This window comes from Hippocampus zosterae, chromosome 1, assembly GCF_025434085.1.
Source record: "Hippocampus zosterae strain Florida chromosome 1, ASM2543408v3, whole genome shotgun sequence".
Classification (NCBI taxonomy): Eukaryota; Metazoa; Chordata; class Actinopteri; order Syngnathiformes; family Syngnathidae; genus Hippocampus; species Hippocampus zosterae.
The window spans coordinates 34,948,049-34,966,524 of NC_067451.1; the positions used below are offsets into that span (position 1 = coordinate 34,948,049).

The window sequence follows — 18,476 nt, forward strand, 5'->3', positions numbered from 1 at the left end:
AATATGGAAGTAATAAAAGTATGTGTACAAGGATCTCTTATTCAGCACATCCTTAGTTTTTGGGAGGATCCCGATGGTTTGGGATATTTTTATTTTATTATCTATTACGTAGCTGCCAGCACGGTTTTGCATCTACAACTGTTCCAAAACATTTTCATAAGGTCATTCATCGATTTGATGATGAAGTGTACAATATCATTCACATCCATGCATTCATTTTGCAACATTCAATGTGTTCAAATAATGTGAAGATCATTTGAATGAGGATGCTTGTGGGCTTTTATTTCACAAATTTTTATTGAGAAAAATAAGATGCTCCAATGTTTTAAACTTCAGCCTGTTGCGTCTTTTACAAGCGATTTCTCCTGCTGTGGAGAACACACGCTCACAAGGGACGGATGAGGCTGGCGTACAAAGGAACTCCTTTGCGAGGTGGGAGAGGTTTGGGAAAGAAGTGTGTTGGTCCTTCCAGTACAGCTGCTTCGTGGAACCTTGATTGTCAAACATGGAGTAGAGAGTCAACCAATAATAATTACTGATTGTCAATTAAATCATCAACATAGCAACCGTGAAAAGATGAGTGAACGTTTGTATACCTGGCGTAATACTGGGTGTATCGCGAACTTCATTCTCATGCTTGGCCCGATAATGCCTCAGCATGGTGGAGGTGCTTCTGTTGGTGTATGACAATTCGACCCGGCAAATTCGACATTTCACCTGTAATGAAATGTGAATAAGAAGTAACTAAGTTACCTTGAAATGTATTCGGATTAGAATGGTACAACACATGTCAATAATCTGAGAGGCACTCGGCGAGTGCCTCTCGCCGAGAGGCTCTCGGCGACAGAAGGCGATTTGAATAAATAAATAATACCTTATTCTCCGGGACATCAAAATGGTCCCACACGGCGGATGATTTGCGTCTCTGCTCCATAATCGGCAAGGAAGGCAAGGCACGAACACGAAGTCTGCACTGACACGAACTTCGACAAGCGAGCGTAAGTGAGGTCTGGCTTGTTTCGGCAGGTGACTTTGTGTCGCCAAACGACTTCCTTATAAACACTGTGCGGCGGGCTTTTGCTGCGTCAACGCCCTCTGCACTGAGTCGACGCCCCCTGGACTAAGTGGCGCAGCCTGTACTGTGCCAAGCAGCCCATGCAGTCTAAACTGCACCGGTGCAGTTCACGTGTCAATTAGCAGCCTGGACTGTGTCAACGCAGCCGATGTGTCAATTAGCAGCCTGGACTGTGTCAACACAGTCGATGTGTCAATTAGCAGCCTGGACTGTGTCAACGCAGCCGGTGTGTCAATTAGAAGCCTGGACTGTGTCAACGCAGTTCACGTGTCAATCACGTGACGTAATGAGCCAGCACATGCATCGACACGTGGTTTGCTCTGTGAGCCCGGCGCATGTGTCAATGCATCGGTGTCGCTGGACCCATCACTAGGTCCCACACGGCGGATGATTTGCGTCTCTGCTCCATAATCGGCAAGGCACGAACACGAAGTCTGTACTGACACGAACTTCGACAAGCGAGCGTGAGTAAGGTCTGGCTTGTTTCGGCAGGTGGCTTTGTGTCGCCAAACGACTTCCTTATAAACACTGTGCGGCGGGCTTTTGCTGCGTCAACGCCCTCTGCACTGAGTCGACGCCCCCTGGACTAAGTGGCGCAGCCTGTACTGTGCCAAGCAGCCGATGCAGTCTAAACTGCACCGGTGCAGTCAATTAGCAGCCTGGACTGTGTCAACGCAGCCGATGTGTCAATTAGCAGCCTGGACTGTGTCAACACAGTCGATGTGTCAATTAGCAGCCTGGACTGTGTCAACGCAGCTGGTGTGTCAATTAGAAGCCTGGACTGTGTCAACGCAGTTCACGTGTCAATCACGTGACGTAATGAGCCAGCACATGCATCGACACGTGGTTTGCTCTGTGAGCCCGGCGCATGTGTCAATGCATCGGTGTCGCTGGACCCATCACTAAGCACTGCTCTCCAAGTTGTGCGGCCCCCAGTGACTTCCTCATTCCTCTTTTAAAGGGAGTTCACTTGAGCTTCAGGCCAATCAGGTCCAAGCAACAATTGGCCCTTCCCAGGTGGTTGCAATTACTTCATCTGAAACAATTAGTATCCTAAAAAGTACAACAGTTTTTGATGGTAAGAAATGTGCACCTTTCTTCCATCCAAAATCCACAAAGAAACAGAATTTTTAATATTTGTCTTTCTACATCATGACAGATGTGTTAAATAAAAGATCATTGTACACATTTTACTATTCATTATTACTTCCATTTATGACCTACTGTGTGGAAACATGGGGAAACACATGCAAAACAAACACACTCCCTGTTTTAAAACTACAAAAAAAAAGCAATCAGAATAATCAATAGGTCTAAATATACAGAACCCACGAATCCACGATTCATCAAATCAAACACAAGGAAATTCTATGACCTGGTTGACTTTATTCATTCATTCATTCATATTCCGAGCCGCTTGATCCCCCACTAGGGTTGACTTTAAAATCGCCCAATTAATGTATAAAGTTCATAATAACCTCCTTTACCAAAACATCCAGAAGCTTTTTGAAATGAGAGAAAGTTGTTATAATTTAAGGGGTACTAACCTATACAAAAAATCCAAAACAAGAACAAACATCAAGCAAAGGAGTGTATCAGTAATCGGTGTAAATCTGTGGAATAATTTTGAAACAGACCTGAAAATGAGTAAATCGCTTGTCGAGTTCAAAAACAAATTCAAAAGATTAGTACAAAAAAACCTACATAAATCAGAGTTAAGGCTCTTTCTTCTTTCTACATACATTCTTGCTGCTGGAGGCTGTAAATTTCCCCAGTATGGGACGAATAAAGGATATCTTTATCTTTTTTTTTTTTTACATTTGATATATCTATATCATATAGTAATCATCAGAATTATGAATATGCGAACATTGATATAAGAATGCAAGAGTGAGTATGTATATACAAACCGAGAGTTGTAAAGAGAGATGAGTACAGTACGCATAAGGATAAAAGCATAGATGATATGTTGATTTTTCTTTTATTTTCGTATTTAAAAAGGATCAACTCATATGTTGCTACAGAACAAGGGGTAGGACTAGATACATTTCTTATTTCCTCCTACTCCTTTGAACATAGAATTGTGATGATAGCAGTTTTTTTCTTTTCCTTTTTACAACTTTTGCTTCCTTTCACTTATGTCAATTTATTGTATTGTGTTTTATATGTTCAGTAAAACAAACAAACAAACAGTATTTTACATGTTACCTACTCTCTTATACGTGTATACAGTTTATTGTGTTAAAAAGTGCTTTAAAAAGTTTTCTAGACTTGGAACAGAATAAAATTTATGACATTAATTACAATGCGAAACATGGTTTCGGTTTGTGAACAAATCGGTTTTCGAACAGCCTTCTCTAACGGATTATGGTCGAAAACCGAGGTATGACTGTATTTTTCATATTTTCATATGCCATCAGAAAAAAGTCATGTCTGTGCTTTCAGCACATAATCATCCTCCTCCCCCCCCCCCCCCACCCTCGCTTCAGGCTAATGCTAATCATCATTATTCGCACTGTTCAAAATGCAGGCTAAACTCTTCACCCAGGGGTGTCCAGACTCAATCGTCCTGCTTGTTTTCCAGCTCTCCAAGGAGCAACACACCTGATTCAAGTGATCAACTCATCAGCCAGCTGTGAAGCAGCGCTGGAATGATGCTGATGATTTGGATCAGGTGTGTTGCAGCCGGCAGAGCTGGAAAACAGGCAGGACAATGGCCCTCTTAATTTGGTTGCAGACGATGTGCTTTTGCTGGTGCAGGTTCCTCACTGAGAACCCTGTTGAGTTTTATTATACACAAGTAGCATGTCACATTTCTAGTCCAACTAACTAATCCAAATGCACAATTATCCCAACTGACACAAGACCTCACCCAAGGGTACTGATGGCGCCGACACATGTGGCTGCCTCGCTTACGCGCTCCCTAGTATTATTCCTGTTTTTGTCATTTTCTTTTTGTTTTTGTTTTTTTTTTGGGGGGGGGGCGACCCTATGCGGCTTACTTACACGAGGGAAGAGTTGCTTAGCATTAGAGAGTCTACGCTCTGACTTTTTACCAGCACACGAAAATCCACAAGGATTTTCTGAGCGAATAGCGAGCGGAGCGGCTGCACTGTACGGAGCATGGAAACGCCGTCAGAGAAGGGGGAAGCGAGCCGGTGTGCTAGTCAAGCTACGGCAGCGTGGATTTCAAACCCCGCTCCCATCGATCCATCTTGCTAATCTACGTTCTCTGCCAAACAAGATGGATGAACGTCTTCTCCTCACAAAGACCAACAAAACCTTTGCACGTTCTGCTGCGCTCTGCTTCACTAAAACCTGGCTCAATGACCGCCACCCGGATTCCGCGCAACATCTACCCGGCTTCCGCCTACTCCGAGCCGATCGCGACACGCAGCTCTCAGGGAAATCGAAAGGTGGTGGGATTTGCTTCTATATCAACGAAGAATGGTGCACTGATGTCACGAAACTCAACGCACACTGCGGCCCGTAGAAAGTGCATAACGTGCAATAAAATGCAGCCAGCATTTAAAAAAATACAACAGCAGCCTTTTGAAAAAGTAAAGTGCCGGGACACAAAATCTAATTAATACCACTTAAGTCTTCTTCTCTTTTGAAATGCAACCAACGCAGCTCTCCGCGGACCTGAACAAAAAAACACATTAATATCCCTGTGTCATTCCGAATTTATACTGAAAATCAGAAATCCCTTTATAAAAACAGCCACTTTGTTAGTAAATATGTGCCTGTGACATGATTGTGATCTTACACATTTCTGCTTTCTGACATCACTGGTCAGTTTCTCAACATCGGGCATATAAGATGTAACTTTAATTTTGACGCAGGCCTGCAAGCTCTTATTTATAGGTGGGTGCAATATTTTGATTTGATGTAGTTTGTTTGAGAATATCTGCTCGCAAGGGGATTTTTATCCAAAGATGGATAATACTCCAAATGCATATGTCTTCATGTTCCTATAATTGTCGGGAAGAGGAGTCCATGTGTCAAAGACAAGTTTCTCGGGTGGTGGAAGGCTTTCAATTTCGCACCATTTTTGGCTTTGGGCAAGCCGGGCTTTCTGGCGAGTCTTCAAGATCAGCTGTCAGACGTTTGAATTGGGACACCCATACATCTTTGTCGGCTATATCAGCCATTTCCTTTCCAAGGTCAGTTTGATTTACTTCTGGGAATGTGCTCAACAAGTACGGGTCAATATCAAGGTCAAAGTGTGACAGGGAACGACATTGTCATTTTTTTCCCTTTGGGAGCTCACAAAATCTGCTCCCAAATTTGCATATCAATGATCGCACTTTGTAAATAATCACCGTTGAGTGTGTGATCGTGATGGGCTTTGAATTCTCTCACGGAGGGGAAGTGGGAAAGCGTGCCTCACTGTAAATCTCTGGCAAAGGCAGCAGTCAGCTTGCACTCGTATGCCAAATGCATTTGCAGTGCAGTTTGCCTTCCCCCTGGAGACATTCATTAATCTTGTTTAGGTGGCTTGTCACATCTACCACAAAGTGCAGTTTTTCAAGTCACTGTGTATCTTCCAGTTTTCGGGTAGTTCAGGTCTCTGCTTGTTCGGAATGTTTTCACCTGTTCTAAACAAGCGACAAAGTGACGCAAAACCCTGTCCCACCTTGACAGCCATCGGAGTCTGTAATTGTCACGTTGCACCCGAAGCGACAGAATGATCGCTTCGTGCACAACAATAACTGGAAGTGGATCCCCGAAATAGCAGACACAGAAAAAGTGTTTGTCAGAGAAAAAAGGAGATTTAATACAAACACAAAATACCCGTCCAGGCGAACAACAGAAGGCGCTGGTCAAAATAAGGACCAGGAATAAATAAGGAGACAACAGAAAATGCTTGTGGAAAAAATAGCAAGGAGAATATTTTGGTGAACGATATAATCTCATACGAGAGGGTATAAAGGCGCGCATTTTGTGTTTATATTGCACTTAATTGAATGGTGGTTGTTATTTTTTTCTTCTTTCTTCTTTCTACCTACATTCTTGCTGCTGGAGGTTGTAAATTTCCCCAGTGTGGGACAAATAAAGGATATCTTATCTTATCTTATCTTATCTAAGGATTAGCTTTGAGCTAATGACAGAGCAGGCTGATTCAAAAGGGGGCATTTACCTGTTTATACAGCAACGGCCTATGTAGGTCAGAATCATCCAATCCAAATTGCTCCTGGAGCCAACTGCAGCCCTGAACAGGACATGAGCAGTGAAAAATGGATGGATGGAAACAAGTGAAAATATTTTCTTTTATCTGCAAGCCAGATCATCCAAAGAGCCACATCTGGCTCGCGAGCCATAGGTTCATGACCCTTGCTCGAATGTAATAAGCGCAACAAGAGCAACATAGACACTGGCGCTGACACACTCATTTCCCTACTGTTAATTTTGTGTTTTGTAAATAGGCTACTATAGTGCAACCCGTTTGATTCTTTTGAGTGGTTAAAAAAAGTATGATATAAATTGTATTAATTAAACCTCCTAAGATCCGAATTCTTGCAAGGCATGCATTTTTATTTTCTCTTTGATATTTAGGCTAATTGGGACCTGATGAGTGAAAAATCAAAGAATTATCTTTTGACATGATGTAGTTTCTGAGAAAAATTATGTCCACATATGAGGACATTTGTTTTAAATTTGATTGAACACAACAATGTCACAATTGAGTAATGATGAGCAAAACTTTATTTGTTGCCTGAACACAGCAGCATTTTTTCCGAGTGCATAAACAGAATTCAAAGCAACAACTTGTGCCCCTTTACGCAAGTCATATGAAGTGCTGCTGCTAACAGTTGCAGGAGCACAGATATAAAACAAGTAAACCTTCAAAAATATTTTTCATTGCTACTGTTGAACTGTTCATTTCAATTTCTGAACATGGCGTGAAACGTGAAACTTGCACACCAAAAGTGCTCCAACATTTTTTTCCCCTTGGGTAAATGTTCATGCCTATGTATGAAAGGCAGCGAAATAGTTGCGATCTGCCTGTAAGCAGAGGAACACCTTGCACGTAACACACTGCACTCGAGTTTTCCATGAGCATCCTTTTGCTCTGCATCGTCATGCTTTCTTTGAGTGTACCACTTCTGGCAGATGTGCATTAGCTGCGGAATGAGATGTGGGGCACTGCCTGCACTGGACGCTGTTTCTCTTGGACTGAAACTTCTGTGTCATCTTCCTGCTTTGAAAAGTCAGAGTTGTCATTGTCTCTCTGAGCCAAGAAGGTCATGGCCACTTCCATGCGAAATTGAAGGAACTGCATGATGTTCTTCTTTGGTGTGCTATTCAGAGTGAGGTCTTTGCGGTACAGTAAGCTGATGGCTAAAGCCAGATCGGGAATGTACGGAGCCCCTAAGGGGACATGGAAGGAAAAAAAAACTTTGCGAGATCTTGCAAAGTAATGCGAGATCTCGCAAAGAAAGATTTCGGTATCTCGCAAAGTAATGCGAGATCTCGCAAAGAAAGATTGCGAGATCTCGCAATACTTTATTTATTTATTTTTAATGGTTTTAATGAGAGAAAGATCGAGAAGACAACTGGAGAGAGAGAAAGAGAGTAAGAGACAGAACTACGATACCGTGTGATCTATGTGATTTACTGTAACTTGATGTACTTTCGGTTTGCCAAGGTGCACACGGTATGTCATTTTGTGTTATTTATTTAATGTCCTGTTCAAGATATTATAATTTTGATTGTTGTTCGTAATGTGTTTTAGTTTTCACGGTGTTCCACGATTAAACGGTTTTGGACATCAGTACGAGGTGTCATCCTTGACCGGGGTAGATACGGAGCGTGTTCTTTTCCTGAGCGTTGATCTACTTCCGGGTCAGCTTGGCGAATGTTGACTGCGCGGCTAATTTGAGAGACAACACTACCTCGGGGGAGGAGAGAATCATGGAGGAGGACTTGGAAAACTTCTTGCGATCAAGAAATGTCGCTCAGGTGGACATTACGCGCATGAAAAGCGACAAGGTGGGCATACAGCCACACTAACGTAATAAGCGTAACAAGAGCAAAATGGACACTGGCTCCGACACGCTTACTTTCCCTACTGTTAGTTTTCTGTTTTGTGTAAATACGGTACTGTAGTGCAAACCGTTTGATTCTTTTGAGAAGAAAGAAAAGCATTACATAAATTTTATTATTATTAATCGTAGTAGGAATTGGTCTTGCAGACCTCCAAATACAGTGAGAAACTAACTTGGCGGGGAAAGTGAAGCTAGCATGACTTTATGTAACACAATTTAAAAAATACATCACAGTTAGTAATTGTGCTGCTGCTTCCTGATGTATTATTATTATTATATTATGTAATATTGAATACAAATAATGATGACTGCTCTGTACCATCACTCATGTTACATTCAAGTTATTATTAATTAAATCAAAATTCATTCTCACTATTTATCTTTGCAGGTTGACATGGCAGTAATCATGCATCTGGCATAGTTAACCACGTGAAGGGCAGTCTGCAATTGTTTTCCATTTGTGTATTGTGCATTATTACAATGCAATCGATTCCATGTTAATTCTCCATTCCTTCCATTTTCTGCACCACTTATTCTCATGATGGTTTCAGGCAAGATGGGAGTTTTCAGTTTTACCCAAAGGTCTGAAGTTTTATATTCCATTTAAAATGTTGAGATTGATGTTTGTAATAATTTGTCAATGTGAATAAAATTTGTTCCAAATCATTCTTAACAGTTTTTTTTAAACACAAGAAACCACCTGCTGACGAAAGTGAGGAGTGACAATTACGTAGTCGTCATTTACAGGCAGGTGAAAATTCAATTGGGATGCTGTACAATTATGCAGGAATACTCTTCAGCATCCACACTGGCTAAGTATTTGTAGATAAAGTCAGTAACCAAGAAAGAATGTTTATTTACACCAATAATGCTTTGACAAACAACCATTTTATACATTCATTCATTCATTCATCTTCCGAGCCGCTTGATCCTCACTAGGGTCGCGGGGGGTGCTGGAACCTATCCCAGCCGTCTTCGGGCAGTAGGCGGGGGACACCCTGAATCGGTTGCCAGCCAATCGCAGGGCACACAGAAACGAACAACCGTCCACGCTCACACTCACACCTAGGGACAATTTAGAGCGTTCTATCAGCCTGCCACGCATGTTTTTGGAATGTGGGAGGAAACCGGCGCACCCGGAGAAAACCCACGCAGGCCCGGGGAGAACATGCAAACTCCACACAGGGAGGCCGGAGCTGGAATCGAACCCAATACCTCTGCACTGTGAAGCCGACGTGCTAACCACTGGACTACCGGGCCGCCCAACCATTTTATATTTTAGATCAAATATGTTGTCCTTATACAGGTAGAAAAACGGCAGATAAAAATGCTTTTAATTATGATGGCTATATTATTTGTAATCAAAAGTGTTTCAATTATCCTTTGAAGGTGAAGTGATAAAAGAAATGACAATGGTCAAATTCAGGCTTCAGTAAATAAGATAAGATATCCTTTATTTGTCCCACACTGGGGAAATTTACAGCCTCCAGCAGCAGGAATGTAGGTAGAAAGAAGAAAAAAAAAGACAACAAACACCATTCAATTAAGTTCAATATAAACACAAAATGGATAAATCGCAGTGCTATTTACAATTGTCTTTCACATCATTTTATTATTATTATTATTATTATTATTGTTATTTTTATTCAGCAGCCCGACAGCAGTCAGTAGGAACGAGCGTCGGTATCTCTCCTAAATGTTACTAATGTAAATGTAATGTAAATGTTACTTCTCACACCAGTTGAGGAGCCGTAATATAGTTTGGTCTAAACACCAAGCAAAACATAGATGGCTGTCATTTATAAAGTGTATGCAGAAAATTGGTGAAGATTGCACGGCTGTCTGTCCTATGTGTTGTGTTATTTTGACTTCAAAATGGCGCCGCGAGAGTGGCTGCCTTTCCAGCAGCTCATATATTTTGTATATTTTACATTCTTCCTTTCATAAATTTGCTGCTGTGAATTGGGAATTTCTCCATTGCGAGACTAATAAAAGTTTTCTTATCTTAAAGAGTAGCGGTGAGGGCCTCTCTGAGGTGTAAATACAGGTTCACAGCCTGAAATGGCTCTTTTGGTGGCATTAGATCGGACGGGGCCATTAAAAAAGCACACAATGCAAATACATCTGGATCACAAGGCATGGTCAAACGAAAGAAACACTGGCTTTTGCACAGTTGAACTGGAGAGGAAGTCCCTTGTACCATAAAGTTCAGGTAACGTATACATCACGTTGGATCGACCACTAGGGACATTCATGTTCTTTGAGGTCCTGATGAGATTGCTGTTCCAAACTAGGGCCGTGTCATCCAACTCATCCTGTTGAAAATAATATACAGACAGGTTAAATAAGAGTTGCACAGTCATATCAGTTTTATGAGCCAGAAATTTTAGCATGAAGCTGCTTTTTTTGTCTCACTCCTCCCCTCTCATTTGTACCACATCTCACCACTCCCCACTTTTCCTTCACCTTCAACCCGTGATAACACACCATTATCTTCTTTCCTTCTTTCGTGTTTCTGTCCACTTTCCCATCAACTCACTCTCACATACAAAAATACCCATTTAATTAATGAGTCTATCAGAATGTATGAACTCACCTGAATAAGTCCCATGCAACAAAATTGTAGGATGTTTTTGTCCAGAAATCCACCATCAAAGAAGCCATTGTCTCTGAGGTCTGCGAAGAGGGATAACCAGAACTCCATGCACTGGCTGCGAAGAAACCGCCACCAATACATGTATTCAATTCTTTGATTGGCGGTGCTGGCTCCATCCAAGTAACTGTCAAGAGTGCTGCCTGGCGTTATTGGCAACAGGAAACGTTGGAAGCCTTTAAGGTGACCATTTTCAGTCCCAAGATCAACTCGAACGATTCGAGGACAACCCCCCCAAACGGTGCACAACGTCGATGTAGTAACCTCCAATCAACTTCGGGTCACTACTTATTATGTAGGCATTGAGCCACATTATTTTCCTTGAAAAAACATCAATAGCCCCATTGATACAAATTCCAAATGGTTTCAGTTTGTCATAGGAGTCCATGTCTCGCTTCAAATGTCTTTCGCTTATTTGGAAACCGTACTTAACACCAAGAACAGATTTAATGTCTTTGTATTTAAAGCCAATTCCAAAGTAAAATTCTATTAAACTCACGAACGGTTGAACACGCTCCATAACTGTTGTCTGCGCTTACACGTACGATGACCCGGAAGCACGTCAACGACCATTAAAAATAAATAAAGTATTGCGAGATCTCACAATCTTTCTTTGCGAGATCTCGCATTACTTTGCAAGTTCTCGCAAAGTTTTTTTTTTCCTTCCATGTCCCCTTAGGGGCTCCGTAGGAATGTGCATCAGCATCCGCAGTGTCCATTTTTTTTGTACGGATACTCATTCGAACCTAGCTTATCATTCTATCCACAAGGTCCACTCCACCCATCTTGGGAGTTGTATTCAAGGATAACACATGGGCAAGAGATGGTCACATACCGTTTCAGTTTCTTGTCCCATCTCTGGCAAGTGTCTTCTTGCTCTTGAGCATGTACAGTAGACATCATCAACACTGTTTTTTGTCAAACCACTTCGTGACACAAATGTTCCCATCCGGATTGGTAAGTAGAGTACATCTCCATATATTGGTATACCATCTGATGTTGGGCAAACAAAGTTTTTTGATGCCAGCTGGATTTGTTTGAGTTGTCTTTTACCAATTAACAATAAGTCCCTCTGTCCACATATGTGTACATCAAGTTTAGCAGCATGGTAAATTGTCAAATTTTCTTACTTTTGTAAAATTCCAAATTCAACTTTCACAACACACTTTTAAATGCATTTGAGCAAGAATCAGCCATGAAATTTGTTAGAATTTTTTTACCTGGTCAACTTTTGGATTCGGAGGAGCCATCTGAATGTTTGGGTGGGTTGTCTGTCGGCCATCTTAAATTTTACATGTGCTTGTTACACTCTTCTTCCACCACTAGGGGGGCAGTTTAACGTCCTCATAAGTGGACGCCAGGCCCTTGCAGTCCAAAATTTAACATTGTAGTCTAGACAACCAAAAATGTGATGTCCACACATGTGGATGCCAAGTTGTAGGAGTTTTATTATTTATTTATTATATTGTAGTATTATTAGTAGGGGTAGTCTCATAGTAGTTGGAGTCGTAATTAGTAACAGAGACCTCCAAATACAGTGAGAAACTAACTTGGTGGGGAAAGTGAAGCTTGCAATTCTATCTACCCTACCTGTACTGTTAATGTTCTTATTACAATGACGTTATGTAACAATTTAAAAACGACATCACAGTTAGTAGATGTCCTGCCGCTTTCTGGTGTTTTATAATTATATTATGTAATATTGAATACAAATAATGACGACTGCTTTGTACCATCACTCATGTGAATATGTTAAATTTGTTAAAAATTATTATTAAATAAGTCAAAATTTCAAGTATTGATTCTCACTACGGTATTTATCTTTGCAGGTTGACATGGCAGTAATTTCTATGATAACTGAGGAGCAAATGGGCAAATATATCACTTCCTATGGTGATGAAATAGCTGTCCTTTGCTTTTGTCAACAAAAAATTATTTTGAGAGTGTTATTGTATTTGATGTCTGCATTTGCAAGCAAGGTTCAAAAACAAAGATGAAATATTGAGATTGGAGCTGCAGTAGGGGCAGGAAAATCCCAACCGTCTCATTCAACACCATGTTGATTCAGCTTTGAAAAAGGGTGGGACAGTGTGAATGATAAACACGTCTCACAGTTATGAGGTTCTCCATACGTGAAAATTCCAAATTCCCCCCATATTCTCAGGTCTGTTGAACTTTTTTATTTGTTAAAAAAAAAAAAAGAAGTTTCCCAAGGTGTGACTGTGCAAATGCTCTGAAATTAGCCTGGAAAACTTTCCTGGATTTCTCAGCCCTACCTTCACCCAAAGGCACATGGGACAGGCTTCAGCTAACTCACAAAACTTTAATGGGGATAATGTTGGAGTAAATGAATGAAATCTTTAAAATAACTGCCACTTTCATTTCTTTCAGTTTGACACAAAGGTTTGAAGTTGATACATCATAAATTGTGAAAAATATTTGCACTGTTAGAAGAAAAATAAGTGTTTTTCTAGTTTATACAGTATTCCATTTACATGTTTGTGATAATCTGTGAATGTTAGAATAATTTGGAATTAATTTTATTAACAGTTCTTTTTTTTCTTTTTTTTTTTTTTTAAACACAAGGGCCGTGTCATCCAACTCATCCTTTAATGGTCTGCTCAACCATTTGATAGACCACATTTTGAGTCACGATGTTTCATTGGAAAATGTGTTGAAATGAACTTTGCCTGATAGGGTCATCTGTACTTGGTTGAGTTATGCTATGCACAAAATAACCACTAGAGGTCTCGCTACTTTTTGACAGAGTTTAGGTCCTGCCACTAGCAAGTGAGAAATCAAGCTTGACCAAATGGTTGAGATGGCTGTTCATGGTAAAAATTATCATGGCGAGACAGCTCAACCATATGGTTACAAGTCAGTGAAGTTTTGCTAATTTGACAGAATTATATAATTATCTACGCAATAAAAACACTTCTCTTCATGCATTGTTGTCAATAGGTTCTAATTATAGTGTTTTTATATTGGAATTGATTGATTGAACAATTTGTTTGTACAATTTAGCAAAACATGCTAACCTTCGGATGGTGCGTTGTTTCCTTGTCCTTCATTTCTTTTCCAGAAACAAAAGATGGGTGCTAACGCATTTTATGGTTCAAGGCCAATGACTTTTCTGGCTTGTTCAAGGGAGCAGAAGACAAAGGGAAAACTATTCTAAAAACAGGAAATGAAGAACTCGTCCTATATGTCACCCCCTAGCAAGAAGAAGAAACTGACTGAGAAGAAAGAAAAAGAAGCCAGAAGACTTTGGAAGCATGTAGATATTGAGGACTTCTAAGTTCCTGATTTAAATTTTGCACATCCTGACAAGGTCAAGATACCCTTTCAGTATTTCATAATGCTTTTCACTGATGAGATGATTCAACATATTGCTCATCAATCAAATTTGTACTCTGCCCAAGAGCTGGGGGGTTCCAATCAAGACTAATCCTGCAGAGATTGAAGATTTCCTTGCTCTGCTCCTTTTCATGGGTGTTTTTGACTTCCCGGCCATGGAGGACTGTTGGAACTCTGCATCACGCTTTGATGTGATAGCTGATATAATGCCACAGAGGAGATTCAAGCTGTTGGCGATTCATTCACTTCAATGATAAACAGCAGTGTGATGGCAGCTCTAATCGTTTTTACAAAATCCAACCCCTTTTTGAAATACAGTGCAAGCAATGCCTCCTCATTCCATCCACAAACAAACACAGCGTGGATGAGGTCATGGTTTCCTATCAAGGCACAAGGGCTGGCACTCTTTGCCAATACATTATTAATAAACCAGACAAGTGGGGTTTTAAAATACTCTGCTGTGCCAGTTCATCAGGCATCATCCATGACCTCGCAAGACACCCACGACCACAATCGGACGTGCAATTTGACAACTATGGGCATTTGCCACATCATGCTGACAACAGGGAGCGGCGCGCCACGATGGAAATGCAGGAAGTGCAATGTATTCCTATGCCTGATTGCAGAGAGGGAATACTTTGCAGCATATCATGCAAAATGGAGACCCCATGGTTTGCATTAGGTGTTAAATTTTGTGTTTTCATTTCACTGAGAGAATTGTTTGAATTTTTTGACTTGTTCAATGAAAGAGCTTAGAGTTAATTTACTGGAAAATTGCAGACAGTAGAGCTGAGAAGTTAAAATCATCCAAGCTGTTCCAAGACATTTTCATAAGGTCATTCATCGATTTGATGATGAAGTGTATAAAATATCATTCACATCCATTCATTTTGCAACATTCAATGTGTTCAAATAATGTGAAGATCATTTGAATGAGGATGCTTGTGGGCATTGATTTCACAAATTTCTATTGGGAAAAATAAGATGCTCCAATGTTTTAAACTTCAGCCTGTTGCATCTTTTACAAGCAATTTCTCCTGCTGTGGAGAACACACGCTCACAAGGGACGGATGAGGCTGGCGTACAAAGGAACTCCTTTGCGAGGTGGGAGAGGTTTGGGAAAGAAGTGTGTTGGTCCTTCCAGTACAACAGCGGGTCCCGGTCACGTGCAATATTCCCCTGTGCCAGGTACCGCTGGACCTCAGATACTGTGTTTGCTGTTGCACCACCTCTTCCCAGTCTCCCCACCTCATCATCCAGATGACTCCACAGGCCACCTAAAAAAACAAAACCAAACAAATTGGCATTTAGAACAGTTTCCAATAAACTAATAATGATCAGTAACATGCCTGATGCAGTTGCAGAGGGCTGCGATGATGGTCCAGGCTGGGCCTCGATTGTGCACCCGATGACACGCATGCACTCAGCCCGCAGTCTGGATATGGCCTCCGTGCACCTGGAGGAACTGCGGAATCCAAGTGATTTGAATCTGGGGTCTAGAAGTGTTGCTAAGGTTAACACACTCATAGACTCCAAACTGGAAGCAGTGTCTGTGACTCGACGCTTGAGGTGTTCGTGGAGTTGTATGACTGGCTGTGTGTGCAGGGTTGAAGCGTGGCGCTCAAGTGCATGATAAAGCATTTTCATCACCGGGATGACCTTCGAACCTGAAACTTTCCTCTCTTCAGACAACTCTACTGTAGCTTGATGGAATGGAGAAAGCACAAGTAGTGCTTCTCCTATGATGGTGAACTCATCAGGTGTCAGTGGAGCCAAATCTGTCTTTAGGGAGGCCAGAGATACCCACACTGGTTCCCTCTCACCATGCAGCCTTGACAGCATTTGATAGGTACTGTTCCAGCGTGTTGGCACCTCATTGATAAGTTTCAGGGTTGGACGTCCCATCTGTTGCTGCACCTGAGCAAGCTTCTCTTTGGCTGTAGTGCTTGAACGGAAATATGTAACAATGAGCCGAGCTTTGTTTCTAATGTCTGTAAGTGCAGGGACCTGATCGCACGATTTTCTAACCAATGAATTAAGACTATGTGCAATGCAAATTGAGTGGCGTAATTGGAGGTGTCTAGTGGATGCGATCATGTTCGGTGCTGCGTCAGTCACAAGACACTTTACTTTGTTGGTTATGGCCCAGTCCTCCATCATGCCCCTTTTGACCTGGGCCAAATTGTCAGCAGTGTGATTTTGTGGAAAATATTGTACTCCCAACACTGATGAACACAACTGCATATTTGCATTAATATAGTGACAGGTGAGTGCCAAGTAGGCCTCCATGTTCACACAGGTCCACATGTCAGTCGTTATACTCACTGCCACAGCGTGCTGTACTTCCATTTTCACTTTTTCCCATTCCTCCTTATATTTTTTGGTCACCATTTTCTTGATGGTCTGAAAATTAAACCAAAAGCAAACATTATATGGGATTCATATACTAGTTTATGGAACTTTCACACAGACCTTTCTCGTCGGCAAAACATATGAGGGTTCAAGGACCTGAATCAGCTCCTTGAACCCCTCACTCTCCACAATGCTGAGGGGCTGGCAGTCCTTGATAATGAAGTTCAGCAGTGCCTGATCGAGCAGCTGCTTCCTGGAAGCTTGATTGTCAAACATGGAGTGGAGAGTCAACCAATAATAATTACTGATTGCCAATTAATCATCAACATAGCAACCGTGAAAAGATGAGTGAACGTTTGTTTACCTGCCGTAATACTGGGTGTATCGCAAACTTCATTCTCATGCTTGGCCCGATAATGCCTCAGCATGGTGGAGCTTCTTCTGTTGGTATATGACAATTCGACCCAGCAAATTCGACCTTTCACCTGTAATGAAATGTGAATAAGAAGTAACTAAGAGTTACCTTGAAATGTATTTGGATTAGAATGGTACAACATGTGTCAATAATGTGAGAGGCACTCGGCGAGTGCCTCTCACCGAGAGGCTCTCGGCGACAGAAGGCGATTTGAATAAATAAATAAATAATACCTTATTCTCCAGGACATCAAAATGGTCCCACACGGCGGATGATTTGCGTCTCTGCTCCATAATTGGCAAGGAAGGCAAGGCACGAACACGAAGTCTGCAGTGACACAAACTTCGACAAGCAAGGGTGAGTGAGGTCTGGCTTGTTTCGGCAGGTGGCATTGTGTCGCCAGACGCACTTCCTTATAAACACTGTGCGGCAGGCTTTTGCTGCGTCAACGCCCTCTGCACTGAGTCGACGCCCCATGGACTAAGTGGCGCAGCCTGGACTGTGCCAAGCAGCCAATGCAGTCTAAACTGCACCGGTGCAGTTCACGTGTCAATTATCGGCCTGGACTGTGTCAACGCAGCCGAGGTGTCAATTAGCATCCTCGACTGTGTCAACGCAGCCGATGTGTCAATTAGAAGCCTGGACTGTGTCAACGCAGCCGATGCAGTCTGAACTGCGCCAGTGCAGTTCACGTGTCAATCACGTGACGTAATGAAGCAGCACATGCATCGACACGTGGTTTGCTCTGTGAGCCCTGCGCATGTGTCAACGCATCGGTGTCGCTGGACCCATCACTACCAAGGACACTTTACAATAACAAAAAAACACAAAATAATACGGATTGAGCAGCGGCAGCCAAAACGCGCCAGCGCTCGCTCAACCCGGAAGTCAGAAAGAAACCACAAGGGAGGAAGAGAGGGAGAAAAAAAAACACGCTCAAACTACCCTAATTTTGAGGATAATTTGAGTTAGGCAAAAAAATCCTGGGGGTGGGGGTGGGGGTGGGGGTAGAGGAGCTTCCTAATTTTGAGGATAATTTGAGTTAGGCAAAAAAATCCTGGGGGTGGGGGTGGGGGTGGGGGTAGAGGAGCCGAAAGCAAAAGTGTCCGCCTTCGTCAAGAGCCAAGTAAGAATAGAGCCTAGGTTTTCGTACCATTTGTCTTGCTCTTGAGTGAGATATGCGTGCAGGTTTTGTACATCTTTCGTGAAGGGCATGACACTGAGCACATTCCACTTTGCTTCCCTGATGTTCCTCAATGCTGCAGCTGAAATCAACTCATGCCCCTTTTCCTAATGGACCGCTTCAAAGTTGGTGGCATTCTTAACAAGCTTCTCATCATTTGAGAGTAAACCCGTAGCTTTTAGAAGTTTACTTATTTTAACTAAGGAGTGTCCAAGTTGTTTGCAAGTGATGGAATCAAGAAGCTGTTTGATTCACTCTCATATCCGCACGTGAAAGTGACAGTTTGAACAGTCTCCATGTACTTTACTGGATTAATGAGATCTTTCATATTTTTCAAGGAAGTCACTCTTCTGGCACCTTGAATCAACCTTCCCAATTCCCACATCTTC

At 41.9% G+C, this 18,476-nt stretch overlaps 1 long non-coding RNA gene across 1 annotated transcript; it reads right to left on the reverse strand.

The window, feature by feature from the left end:
- Window positions 1–278: 278 nt before the first annotated feature.
- LOC127597823 (uncharacterized) lies at window positions 279–1,000 on the reverse strand. The gene is made up of 3 exons (XR_007961771.1): window positions 875–1,000; window positions 597–717; window positions 279–491 (listed from the first exon to the last, which is right to left on the reverse strand). It is a non-coding gene; the product is annotated as an uncharacterized LOC127597823 (long non-coding RNA).
- Window positions 1,001–18,476: the final 17,476 nt, after the last annotated feature.